The sequence below is a fragment of the Elephas maximus genome, chromosome 24 (assembly GCF_024166365.1).
Source record: "Elephas maximus indicus isolate mEleMax1 chromosome 24, mEleMax1 primary haplotype, whole genome shotgun sequence".
Taxonomy (NCBI): domain Eukaryota; kingdom Metazoa; phylum Chordata; class Mammalia; order Proboscidea; family Elephantidae; genus Elephas; species Elephas maximus.
The window spans coordinates 55328895-55341315 of NC_064842.1; positions in this window are offsets into that span (position 1 = coordinate 55328895).

A 12421-nucleotide genomic window follows, 5' to 3' on the forward strand; every position below is an offset into this window, starting at 1 on the left:
TGTATACATTTGGAGCACTGGTGACATAGTGGTTAATCACTCAGCTGCTAGCCAAAAGGTTGGCAGTTCAAATCCACCAGATGCTCCTTTTAAACCCTATGGGGCAGTTCTATTCTGTCCTTTAGGGTTATTATGAGGCAGAATCAACTAGACGGCAATGGGATTGGTTTTTTTTTAATATATATATTTATATGTGTGTATGTTTTTTATGTAGGTGTATATGTTTGTTTTCATATTTTTAATTTTACGCTATACAATTAAACATATAAATGCTAATCATAGTGCCAGAAATATCTTACTAAACATTTTGAAGAAAGCATTTACTGCTAAAGTACAACTTAAGCCTATAAGGTAAAGACTATCAAGGCAGATTTGAATAGTTTAATTCATCCATAAGTATTTACCACGTACTTTAACTACAAAGCCTGATTAATAACTTCCAAAATACAAAATCTATTGGGAATAAAATCATTATTAACTGTTGTAATAAAGATAAAAGGAATGTTCATAAACAGCACCAAGATACCCTGTACAACTTATATTTCCACTTCTCATACGTGCCAAAGTTTTCTTCATATTTATGATTAAAAATATCTTCCTACAGTGTTTGTTGAAAATATTCCAAAAGATTTTTTCTTCAGTATAAAAATATTATATATATATATATATATTTGAATTCAAGTCCAAAATGCCCTATTTTAAAATCTGAACTCAGCAATGTATGTGTTTGTGCTCTAATCATCTGAAATTTCCTTATTTATATGTGTATTAGGAGTGGCACAAATGGTTAAGCACTTGTATACCGTTGGCAGTTTGACCTGCCCAGAGACACCTCAGGGGACAGGCCTGGTGATCTGCTTCTGAAAGTTCTCAGCCTTGAAAACCCTATGGAGCAGTTCTATTCTGCACACATGGCATCGCCATGAGTAGGAACCAACAACAACAGCATATGTGTATTAGTATTTTTACATAAATTTGAAATTGTGACTTGAGATAGCTTTGTACATAAATAGGTGATGTATAAATTAATTTGAACTTTACATTAAACTCAGCTATTTAGGAGCATTTAAAAGATACAGTTATTTTCTTAATATATATCTTTGTCTTATGTATTAATTCCAGGTCTATTAATATAAAAACTTACATACAACACCTAGGGATACACAATAATATTATTCTTTGAGTTCATTTAATTTTCAACTAAAAGGCATTTATTCAGCAATCTTTAGTATTTGCTATATTTTTTTTAAATATTTTTTAGGTATGTAAGATATAAATATGAAAAATAAAATTCTTGCCTTCTAATAATATAATTTTTTATTATTTTAAAGGTTCACTTTAAAGTAATGGTAAATTGAAATAGAAATTCCCATTAATATGTTTCATAAAATTTTTGAATAGTAATTAATATTTATTTTTGCAGGTGATGGAGAACAGACTAATTAGAAACTGTTCAGTAATAGAAAGTTAATAATTCATTAAAGATGGTTTCCAGCTAAATTTTTGCTGTTATTTTGCTTCAGCCTCTTGCTGAGCTGACTGAGTTTGGGCTAATGAATTTGAAAGGAGTCTTTGTTTTGGAATCAGTTTCATGAGTTAGGGAAAGAAAGAAACAGAGTCCTTGTGGTTATTTACCCAAATGGAAACAATTCACAGGGTCAAACGGAGCACCTTGTATATGAGGGTATGTATGGAGAAATCTTTTTATTCATCGTATGTGTTCCAGTTATATGGATAAGCGTGCTTGCAAGACAGAGAAATTTGAGGAATTTAAAGATAAAATATTTCCTTTTGAATAAAAAGAATTATGACAAAAATTTTATCAAATAAGACACTGCTAATAAATTGACTGAAATTCTAAAACAGTTGCTCCTACAATATTTGCATGTCCTTTTGCTATGAATCGGAATCGACCCGATGGCACTGGGGTAACTGTAAATTCTTTGATGTAAAGCTGCAAAGTCATATTTCTCTTTGTATCCTCATTACATAAGAAAATGTGTCCATCACAAAGTAATAAATCAATAACAAGTTGAAAGAAGAAAATAGTAAAGGGAAGAATGACTAAATGAATGAATGACATCTGAATGAGATACTTGAGCTGAAAAGAATACATAGTAATAAGCTTAGATATATGACATGATTTATCTCAGAATGCGTGTTTCTTTGAAAATAAATTGAACATGAGAAAAATCAAGATTAGAAAATTTAAACCTGGAATAATAGCTACAGCATAAATAATAGCATTTATTGAATGATTACAAAGTACCAGTTACTTTTCTGATGTCTTAATACACTATCACATTTAGTTCTGGATATGAATCTAGACAAAAAAAAAAATGCCAATTTAAGACTTATAAGCAAATATTGCAGAATCTCCATTCACACATCAAGGTTTGTATATACCTTTTTTACTTTTAAGATAATTTAATTACTTTACCAAAGCCATCCTGTACTCCATGTCCATTCCTTAATTATTTCAATGGATGTTGTGATTTTATTAAAACAGATGGCATAAGATATCAACCATCTACTATTTACATTCACCAAATGAATATTCACTTTAAACGGAAAGATTTGGATATAGAAAATACTTTGATTTGCATATCAATATAAGAGTAAGTTCCTTTGTTTCTTTTTTTGGTCAATTCAGTAGTGGGTGGAGCTATCACCTGTATTACGGAGTTTTTTCTACTCAAGCAACTAAGTACTCTTGCATTTATTGGAACAGTTATAAGTTTGGCCTGAAATCATTCAGAATAATTTATTTTATCTTGTGGACATTTCTTTCAGTTTGAGCAGAATTTTTTGGTCTTGGCTTGGTACATACATTGCTCTTCCAACCTCTTTGCTAAAGTGATAGAACTGATTATTTTTCTGTTGCAGAAGACATGTGTTAAAGTTCTCTTGGTTCAGTTCTGTCAGTGTAAAACTAGTTTTAGTCTGTGTTTTGGGAATTTTTTTCAGAATATTTTTTCATCTCTTCTCTGTGTACAATGGAAAAAGGAAACATAAGTCATAACATGTTCTCTGTTCAGAAAGTAAATATGTAGTGGTATAAAGCTACAATGAAAAAGCTGTGAGTTTGTACTGGACAGGATGATCTTTCAGAAAAAAGTTCTTCCTGATATTGCCAATCTTTCTCCCTAAGCAGGATAAAATAATTTAGCTAGTAGAAGATAAGAAATCTCGTACTTCTAATGAAATAGCTTTGGGGAACAATGCTACTGGAGTTGGAGGGCATATATGTGTGTGTATGTGAGAGCTGTAATGGATAGAAGCTGGAGGAGATGCTCTTAGAATTGTTGATCACAAAGTGTTGCGTGAGGATCTGCTGTATAATTTTGCTTGTTTAACTGATGTTTTGAGATCCAACTTTAGTTCCATTGCACATCTGCTATAATAACCAGAAAAGGAAAAATAAAAGTATCCTTAGAAAGGGTAAATTCTGAGTCCAGCAAGAGTTATTATTTATCTCTTTCTAGTTAACATTCAGGCTGAAGAAGGCTGCCTAGATTTCAAGACACTCATATCCTGTGATAAGTGTATGGGTTTTGGATTCATTTTTAAGTATCTTGTCCAAATTAATACTTCCTATAATTGAATTATCAACTTGTCAGCAGTGGGTATAATTGAATTGAGCAGCCCTGGTGGCCCAGTGGTTAAGTGTTTGCCTGCTAATTATATGAATGCAAAAGGTAAAATTAAAATTGGCTGACGTTCATGATTTAAATTAACCCAGAAACAACTTGCAACATCTTTGTATGCATGTATGTATGTATCTTCATATATACCTACATCTCTATCTGCGTCTACATCTAAATATACAGCTATACCAATACATATAGTTGTACCTATGTCTCCCACCATCCAATCTATGGAAGAAAGTTGTGGCAGTCTGCTTCCGTATAAATTACAGTGTCAAAATAAGATGCAGTTGACTTGACACCAATGGGCTTGGTTTTGGTTTATGTCTATTTATTTATTAATATTTATTGCTGTGTATCCAATACCCTATCTATCACCTATCATCAATCATCTATCTCTGTCTTTCTATCTATCTCATATATCTATAACCATAATTTTTATACTGGAATATCCATGGTAAGTTCTCTTAGGCTTTAATTATTATGATTAGAGCAAGGCATCTTGGCGTTGTGGAAAAGAATGAAATAATTGCATACCCAAATAGATAAGACTTACCCAAAATGGAACTCTAAATGCTTGGTTAGTGTTCTGTAATTAAATAATATCTACATATATTGACAATCCTTTCTTTTCATGCTTTAGTGTTTTAATATATTCCTTGAGCCTGTTAATGCATCAAAATGGCATTTGCTGAGTTTGTCTGCCATAACAGTTTCGAAGACAAGAAAGAATGTTTTAAATATTACCCTTGAGGTAAATAAGCACATAAGAAAAAGCACTGGGTATGACACAAGTCTTCCAGTCTCATCCAGCTTTTTTGGTAAGACTATCTCAGGTTATACAAACAAATGTCTACATAGGTTATGAAATTTAATTTCCTTCAAGCTAATAAGTGTTTTATGATATTTTCAGAAAATAAGCTCTCTTAACATGATTCTTCATTGTTTAAAATAAACAACAAAACAATTGGCATACATTAAGATGAAGAGTCACAAGCCACCAAGATTTACATTAATGCCAGGCATTCCTCTAGTGACTAAACATTGAGAGGCCTGTATCTGCTTTATATGCCTTTTTAAAAAGAAGTCTTATTTTGTTAAACCTTTCCTTTAACATCGGTATCTTATCTCTGAACTTCAAACGTTATCCATAAGAGCATCCTATAGAAGTGAAGCTCTGATATTGCCCTCAGAATAGCCAGACCTTTCCTTCCTTTATTACATACATTCCTGGGGTTAGAGAGGCCTTACAGGGTCATCCACCTTATTTCTCTGTCTCTAAAAAGACTTTCTTTAAATTTTTGTTGGGAAATGGTTTTAAATCACCTTAAAAGGTAAGATTGAGCATTTATCCCACATTCTTCTAAAGCAAACTACTGTAACGACTGCTAACCCAGTGTTCACAAAGTTGTTCTGGACTCAAGAAGAGTTTGGACATGAATTTGTCATAGGTGCGTTAGAAGATCTCACCCATAAAGTGAAAGTTTTTCTTAGATGATTGCTAGGTTCCATTCCAACATTGTCCTACTGCTTTCTCAAATTTTGCTCAGTGTAGTTTTGGTTGACCTATTATCCCATAGCTTTTGCTTCTTTAACTATTATCTTTAAACTATGTAGTCAAAAAATAATTTTTAGTCAAACAATAAATGTCCTTTGTCTTCAAATTTTCTTTCCATTCTTTTAGTCTTTGTTCCCTTATCGTATCTTCCTATTTCTTCAATTTTTTAATATATGGAGAATAGAGTGGCAAGTGAGGTCAAAATATCCCAGAAAATAAAGATAACCACTAAATGGAGATTTGGAAAAGGGCTATGGGTTTAGAATACTGATGTTTAAAGTTACTTAGTTAAAAGGAGCTAATTAAAAATAGTACGTCACTATTGTACGTTGCAGGAACATTAGAACAACCATAGACTTCATTGTACATATACACCCACACACGCACAGACACACACCCCACAATTACAATCAATTGTACTTTTATTTATCCCCAAGTAATCACACTATCTTCCTTGCTTATCTTTTTATTTTCCCCACACTTCTGTCACAATCACAACACATTCTGTCCCTTCTTTCTAATCAGGAGCTATAAAGTGAAATAATTTTTCCCAGTGGAAATGATCTACCGATTTCTTTATGCTTCTCTGTATATCCTAAGGTCTTATATTTTACTCTGTCTCGTAATTATAACTAAGAGCATTTATTTAAACATAACACGCTTCAGGGGCATATTTACTAGGGACAAAGCGAAGTTAAAGTTTCAGGCCTTCTCATTTGCAAGGCCCCCTTCCAAAAACCTCAGAAGGTCCCTAGCAAAGCTTCACATGTTTTTGTTTCTTTGTTTGTTTTTCATTTGCAAGGGCTGCAAGGTCAAAATAACACAATGTGGGTGGCTTTAAAGAACAGAAGTTGATATACTGACAGTTTTGAAGTTGCAAGTCTGAATTCAGGACATCAGCAGTTCTATGCTCTTTCTCTCTGTCAACTCTAGGGGGAAATCCTTCCTTGTTTCTTTCAGCTTCCAGTATCCCTGGAACATTTTTGGCATTCCTTGGCTTATAGACAGATCCTTACATGCTGTCTTCTCCTTTCTGTATGTGACTCTGTTTTTGTTTTTTTTCCTTCTCTTTTATAAGAGGCCACGCAGAGGGATTAGAATTAATATCCTCCCTACTCTGGCATAATCTCGTTAACTCAACTGAAAACATCTTCAAAGAAAATTCTGTTTCCACAAATAAAGTCACATTGACCAGTGCAAGGGTTAGGATTTCAACGTATAATTTGTGGACACAATTCAGTCCATAACACATGGTCATATGTTTTTTTCTTCTGTATTTTTAATTTGCAAAAGTAACCCATTTTAATCTCTATCAAGTATCTCTTTCTACTCTGATATTCCATCTGTCACAATTTCTTTCCTGTTGCATCTCATTGTATTGACTTTGGGAATTTTTTGCAACATGCCAATACAAAGTTGAGTTTATATTTCATTTGAGTTAAGGGATATATTTATGTGGTTTGCAGTCTCTTTCATATACGCTTAAGTAGTTAAGTTGCTATGTGTCTTACTGTAGAATTTGCTTCAGGGAATATTTTTATTGCCCACTTTACAAACTCAAAGTCAGAGTAGTGAGAGAAAGGTATAGGGCCAGAAGTCCTATGCCTCACACTTTTTTATTACCGTATTTCCATTAGGGAAATTTACACATTTTCACCTTCTCACCTTGAATTCCTTATTGTTTAATGTCATCACCATATGCCTGTTCATATGCACAGATTTCCCTAGTAAGAACGGAATGAGGTTTCCCATGATATCATACAGCCTTTTGTTTCTTTGGCATTGCTGTTGGAAAGTGAGCACAAAAAAGATACCAAGATGCAGTAGTCTAGAAAGAAGGTACAATCTACTCATTTTGGTGAGTGCCAAAATGCCTGTGACTCTACTTGGATCTTCATTATTCCCCCAGAGAAGTGACCACATGGGGTATATTGTAGCCAGTTCACTTTCTAGGGAATCAGGTACAAATAAATACATTCAGTAAACATTACTTTCCTGAGTTGTGGCAGAACAGAATGGCATGGGGAGTCATGACTTCCATTTTGATTATTCTTTACTCCTAAATCAGATCACTTTTAACATTTTAGGTGAGAAAGTTTTTTTAATTTGATTTGCTCTAAAGGGTTAAAAAAACAAATTACCCCTATCCCTATCAGTTCAGTACTAGGAAAACACCTGCAAAAACTGTGGCCCCCTTAGGTGAGCACCACTGTGAGAAATGCATAGAGTAAAACCTAAGGCCAGGGACAGACCCATCTAGGATCATGACGAGAACTAACTTTCAGATAAACCTGGAATTCCTGAGATTCATTTGCCATCTTTCTTAGAATTAGACCTACATCCTATTGTAGACTTAATTTTGTGTTCTGAGCCAAGGTTTTGTTTTCTAGCTCTTCTAGCCAACTCATGTGAAGTTTGTCTAAAATAAGTGCTTTCTGAAAACAGTTTGTTTAAAAGGTAAGATTTAGAAATAAATGACACTTTAAAGGATGTCTGTGTTTACAAATTTAACTAAATTCAGTCAGAATGAAAAACAAGCTAGGAGAAGAAGCAATTTCACAAGTCTACAATTAATAAAACTACTAGAAAAAAATGATAGGAAAAACACAGGCTTGACAAATTTGTGTATCAGTAGTCTATAGTTAAGAAGCCCTGGTAGTGCAGTGGTTAAGCACTTGGTTGCTAACCAGAAGGTCGGTGGTTCCAACCCATCAGCTGCTCCACAGGAGAAAGATGTGGAGTCTGCTTCCCTAAAGATTTATAGCCTTGGAAACCATATGGGGGAGTTCTACCCTTTCCTGTAGGGTCGATATGAGTTAGAATCGACTCAATGGCAAGGGGTTTGGTTTTGGGGGGGGGTTAATCTGTAGATGGTGTTTCAGTGGTAGAATTCTCTCCTTCTATGCAGAAGATCCACTCTCAGTTCCCAGCCAACGCACCTCATGCGCAGCCACTGCCTACATGTCTGTCAGTGCAAGCTTGTGTGTTGCTATGATGCTGAACAGGTTTTAGCAGAATTTACAGATGAAGATGAACTAAGAAGAAAGGCCTGGTGACTACTTCTGAAAATCAGCCAATGAAAACACTATGGGTCATAATGATCCAATTCACAACCAATCATGTTGATGGTACAAATCAGGGCAGCATTCTGTTTCAGCCTTCTGTTCCTTTGTGTGTGGGGTTACCATGAGTTGAGGGTCAATTTGATGGCAGCTAACAAATTTGTACTTGATTTTTTTTTTTTTTGTTAGTCCTGGAGAAGAGGAAATGAAAATGAAGTGATTGACTTCCTAGTAAAAAGTATAAAATTTTAGTACATGCTTCTATGTGGAAAAAAAAATACCTGTGGCCTTTAGAGTGGAGAGACTTATTATACTTCTTTCCTGCTCCTAATAGCCATCCAACAAGGAATCACTCCTCTAGATCCATTATTCTTCTCTCTGTCCCAGGAGACAACTCCCCATGGACTGTATTACTCAGAATCACTTGGCCTCTAGCATTCAGTTTGCTTTGACTCATGGGAGGCATTGGTAGGAGATTTGTAGGTAGAAACGAGACAGTGTTTTGGAAATTTACTCCTCCAATTTCCTCACTTGGCTGTTGTTGCTCTGGCAGTTGTTGTGTTCTTTTATAGCTGCAGCTCCTGATGGGTGGTTCCCTGTCCACATTTCCAGCCTTTATGTGATTGTGATGACATGTAACATCATGCCCTCTCTTTTTCTCCAGCCTTAAAGAGATTAACTGCTTCCCATTGCTACCCATCCCTCAGTGTCTTGCCTTCTTTGTTGGCTAACCCAACTAGTGTGGCCTCAGAGTTTACTCTCTTCACAGTGGGCTGTAAGAGAAGACGAAATGACATTTCACTTTAACTTTAAAGTCTTCAGATTCAATCTTGAATTTATGTTTGCTTGAATTTTTTTCCTGTCTTTAATGTTTTTATTGCTTGGCTTCTCAGAGAAAACTTCCTGCATGCTCTATTTTTTAATGTAAGTGCCACTTGATGCTGCAATTCTCTATCTCTTTATCTCACCGGAGGACTCTTGGTCTGTGCTATCACCACAGTCAGCTCACTCTGGTGATGGGAGTTTCATTTTAAAATTCCTTTGAACAGAAGAATGAATTTTCTTCTTGGAGTACAAATGAAACTGGATCTCATTTTCTCGCTTTATACAATGGATAACACTATTTCATATGCCCTGGAAATAGCAGCTCAGAGTTTCTAACCAGTTGGCTACTGGTTAGAATCATGAAAAGCCTTTACAGTCAGCTTTAAACAACATTTGTTCTTATCTAGCAGGTATATTTTTAGTTCTCTGCTCATAAGTCAGAGAGAGGAGTTAGATTCTGCTTTAAAATTCCCAGTAGTAAGTTTGAGCACACTAAACTTTCTATGACACCTCTGATTTTTATGTCAGCATTATCTTTATAGCTTGGCCTTTGATGGGACTGATAACTCCAAGGAACTTTGCCCTATTTTGCCAGAACATATGCTTAAAGAGATGTAAGGTGTTTAAAAATGAAAATATAAACTATATTAAAATGCATATAGATAATTATGATATGATCTATATCATAGTTTAAAATTTTAAAATCCATATTGAAAGAAAATATAATAGTTTTCATAGAGCTGTCTTTAAAATGGCAAAAGAGTCTACTGATACAGAAAAGTTAAAAAACAAAAAGCAAACAAAACTTAGTATTTGAAATTACCATAAATGAGCTAAATTTGAAGTTTGTGTGTTATCTAATGTCATTAGTTCAATGAGACTCAGGATACTTGGATCAGGACTTAACCTTCACTCCTTTTATCCATATAGAAAATAACAGATAACATCAGCAGAAACGAGCTAAAATGCAAATTTATTAATGTTTGTGCAAATATTCTTGTCAGATTTAGGTATCAAGACTAAGAATGGCCTTTTAGTCTCTCCCCAGTGCTGCCCCAGCTGATGGATATTTTGGTCTGCGTTTTCCTGGATGCTCAAATTGAGAGGGATGGTGTAGCTTTGAGAGGACCCTTCAACACATTATCATCACTTATTTCCCTTTTAAAGTCAGCAATTCTACTCAGTTGTAAATGTAACCCAGTAGATGTCTTGACCTCTGACCATTCAGATTTTAACCTCTCCATCATAGTTGTAGATATATGGAGGGAGGGGACATGCTAACAAGGAGCTGGCTCCAGGTCTTAAAGGGGTGGCAGAAATTTCCCATCTTATTACACTCATTTATACTAAATAACAGTGTAATAGACTAGATGTTACATAACAAACTTGGGTTGTTTTGTAGAATTTCAATACAAGTGTTCCAGCAAGCACTTTCTACTGAATGTTTCATATAACAATCCAATTATATTAGGGCTGGGTCAAGAAGCATATACTTTTGTCATTGTATATTTTTTGTTGGTGTTGTGTAGGTTTTTTTTTTTTTTTTTCTGTACTGACAATATATTTGGGGAGTGTTGTGAATTAGAGCTCAGTGTGAAGAATTTCACATTGTTTTCTATGCATGAGTAAGAAACGCAGTTTTATATTTTGTTCAAAATCTAACTCGATTTGAGCCACATATAAAGGTTTATCCATAATTTTGAATGTCTGGTTTCATAGGCATATTACCCAATATTAAGTGTGAAGTTTTAAAAAAATGAAAGCATTTCAGACTTTGTTTCCAGGTTGTTGTTGTTGTTAGGTGCCGTCAAGTCAGTTCTGACTCATAGCGACCCTATGCACAACAGAATGAAACACTGCCCGGTCCTGTGCCATCCTTACAATCGTTGTTGTGCTTGAGCTCATTGTCGGAGCCACTGTGTCAATCCACCTCTTTGAAGGTCTTCCTCTTTTCCGCTGACCCTGTACTCTGCCAAGCATGATGTCCTTCTCCAGGGACTGATCCCTCCTGACAACATGTCCAAAGTATGTACAATGCAGTCTCGCCATCCTTGCTTCTAAGGAGCATTCTGGTTGTACTTCTTCCAAGATAGATTTGTTCGTTCTTTTGGCAGTCCATGATATATTCAATATTCTTCTCCAACACCACAGTTCAAAGGCGTCAACTCTTCTTCAGTCTTCCTAATTCATTGTCCAGCTTTCACATGCATATGATGCGATTGAAAATATCATTGCTTGGGTCAGGCGCACCTTAGTCTTCAGGGTGATATCTTTGCTCTCCAACACTTTGAAGAGGTCCTTTGCAGCAGAGTTGCCCCATGCAATGCGTCTTTTGATTTCTTGACTACTGCTTCCATGGCTGCTGATTGTGGATCCAAGTAAAATGAAATCCTTGAAAACTTCAATCTTTTCTCCGTTTATCATGATGTTGCTCATTGGTCCAGTTGTGAGGATTTTTGTTTTCTTTAAAAAAACAAAAAAAAATTTTTTTTTTTTTTTTTTTATGTTGAGGTATAATCCATACTGAAGGCTGTGGTCTTTGATCTTCATTAGGAAGTGCTTCAAGTCCTCTTCACTTTTCAGCAAGCAAGGTTGTGTCATCTGCATAATGCAGGTTGTTAATGAGTCTTCCTCCAATCCTGATGCCCTGTTCTTCTTCATATAGTCCAGCTTCTTGGATTATTTGTTCAGCATACAGATTAAATAGGTATGGTGAAAGAATACAACCCTGAATACACACATTTCCTGACTTTAAACCAATCAGTATCCCCTTGTTCTTTCCAAACAACCACCTCTTGATCTATGTAATGGTTCTGCATGAGCACAATTAAGTGTTCTGGAATTCCCATTCTTCTCAGTGTTATCCATAGTTTGTTATGATCCACACAGTCAAATGCCTTTGCATAATCAATAAAATACACGTAAACATCCTTCTCGTATTTTCTGCTTTCAGCCAGGATCCATCTGACATCAGCAATGATATCCCTGGTTCCACGTCCTCTTCTGAAACCAGCCTGAATTTCTGGCAGTTCCCTGTCGATATACTGCTACAGCCGTTTTTGAATGATCTTCAGCAAAATTTTGCTTGCGTGTGATATTAATGATATTGTTCTATAATTTCCACATTTGCCTGGATCATCTTTCTTGAGAATAGGCATAAATATGGATTTCTTCCAATCAGTTGGCTAGAAAGCTGTCTTCCATATTTCTCGGCATAGACGAGCGAGCACCTCAAGCACTGCATTGGTTGGTTGAAACATCTCATTTGATATTCCATCAATTCCTGGAGCCTTGTTTTTTGCCAGTGCCTTCAGAGCAGATTGGACTTC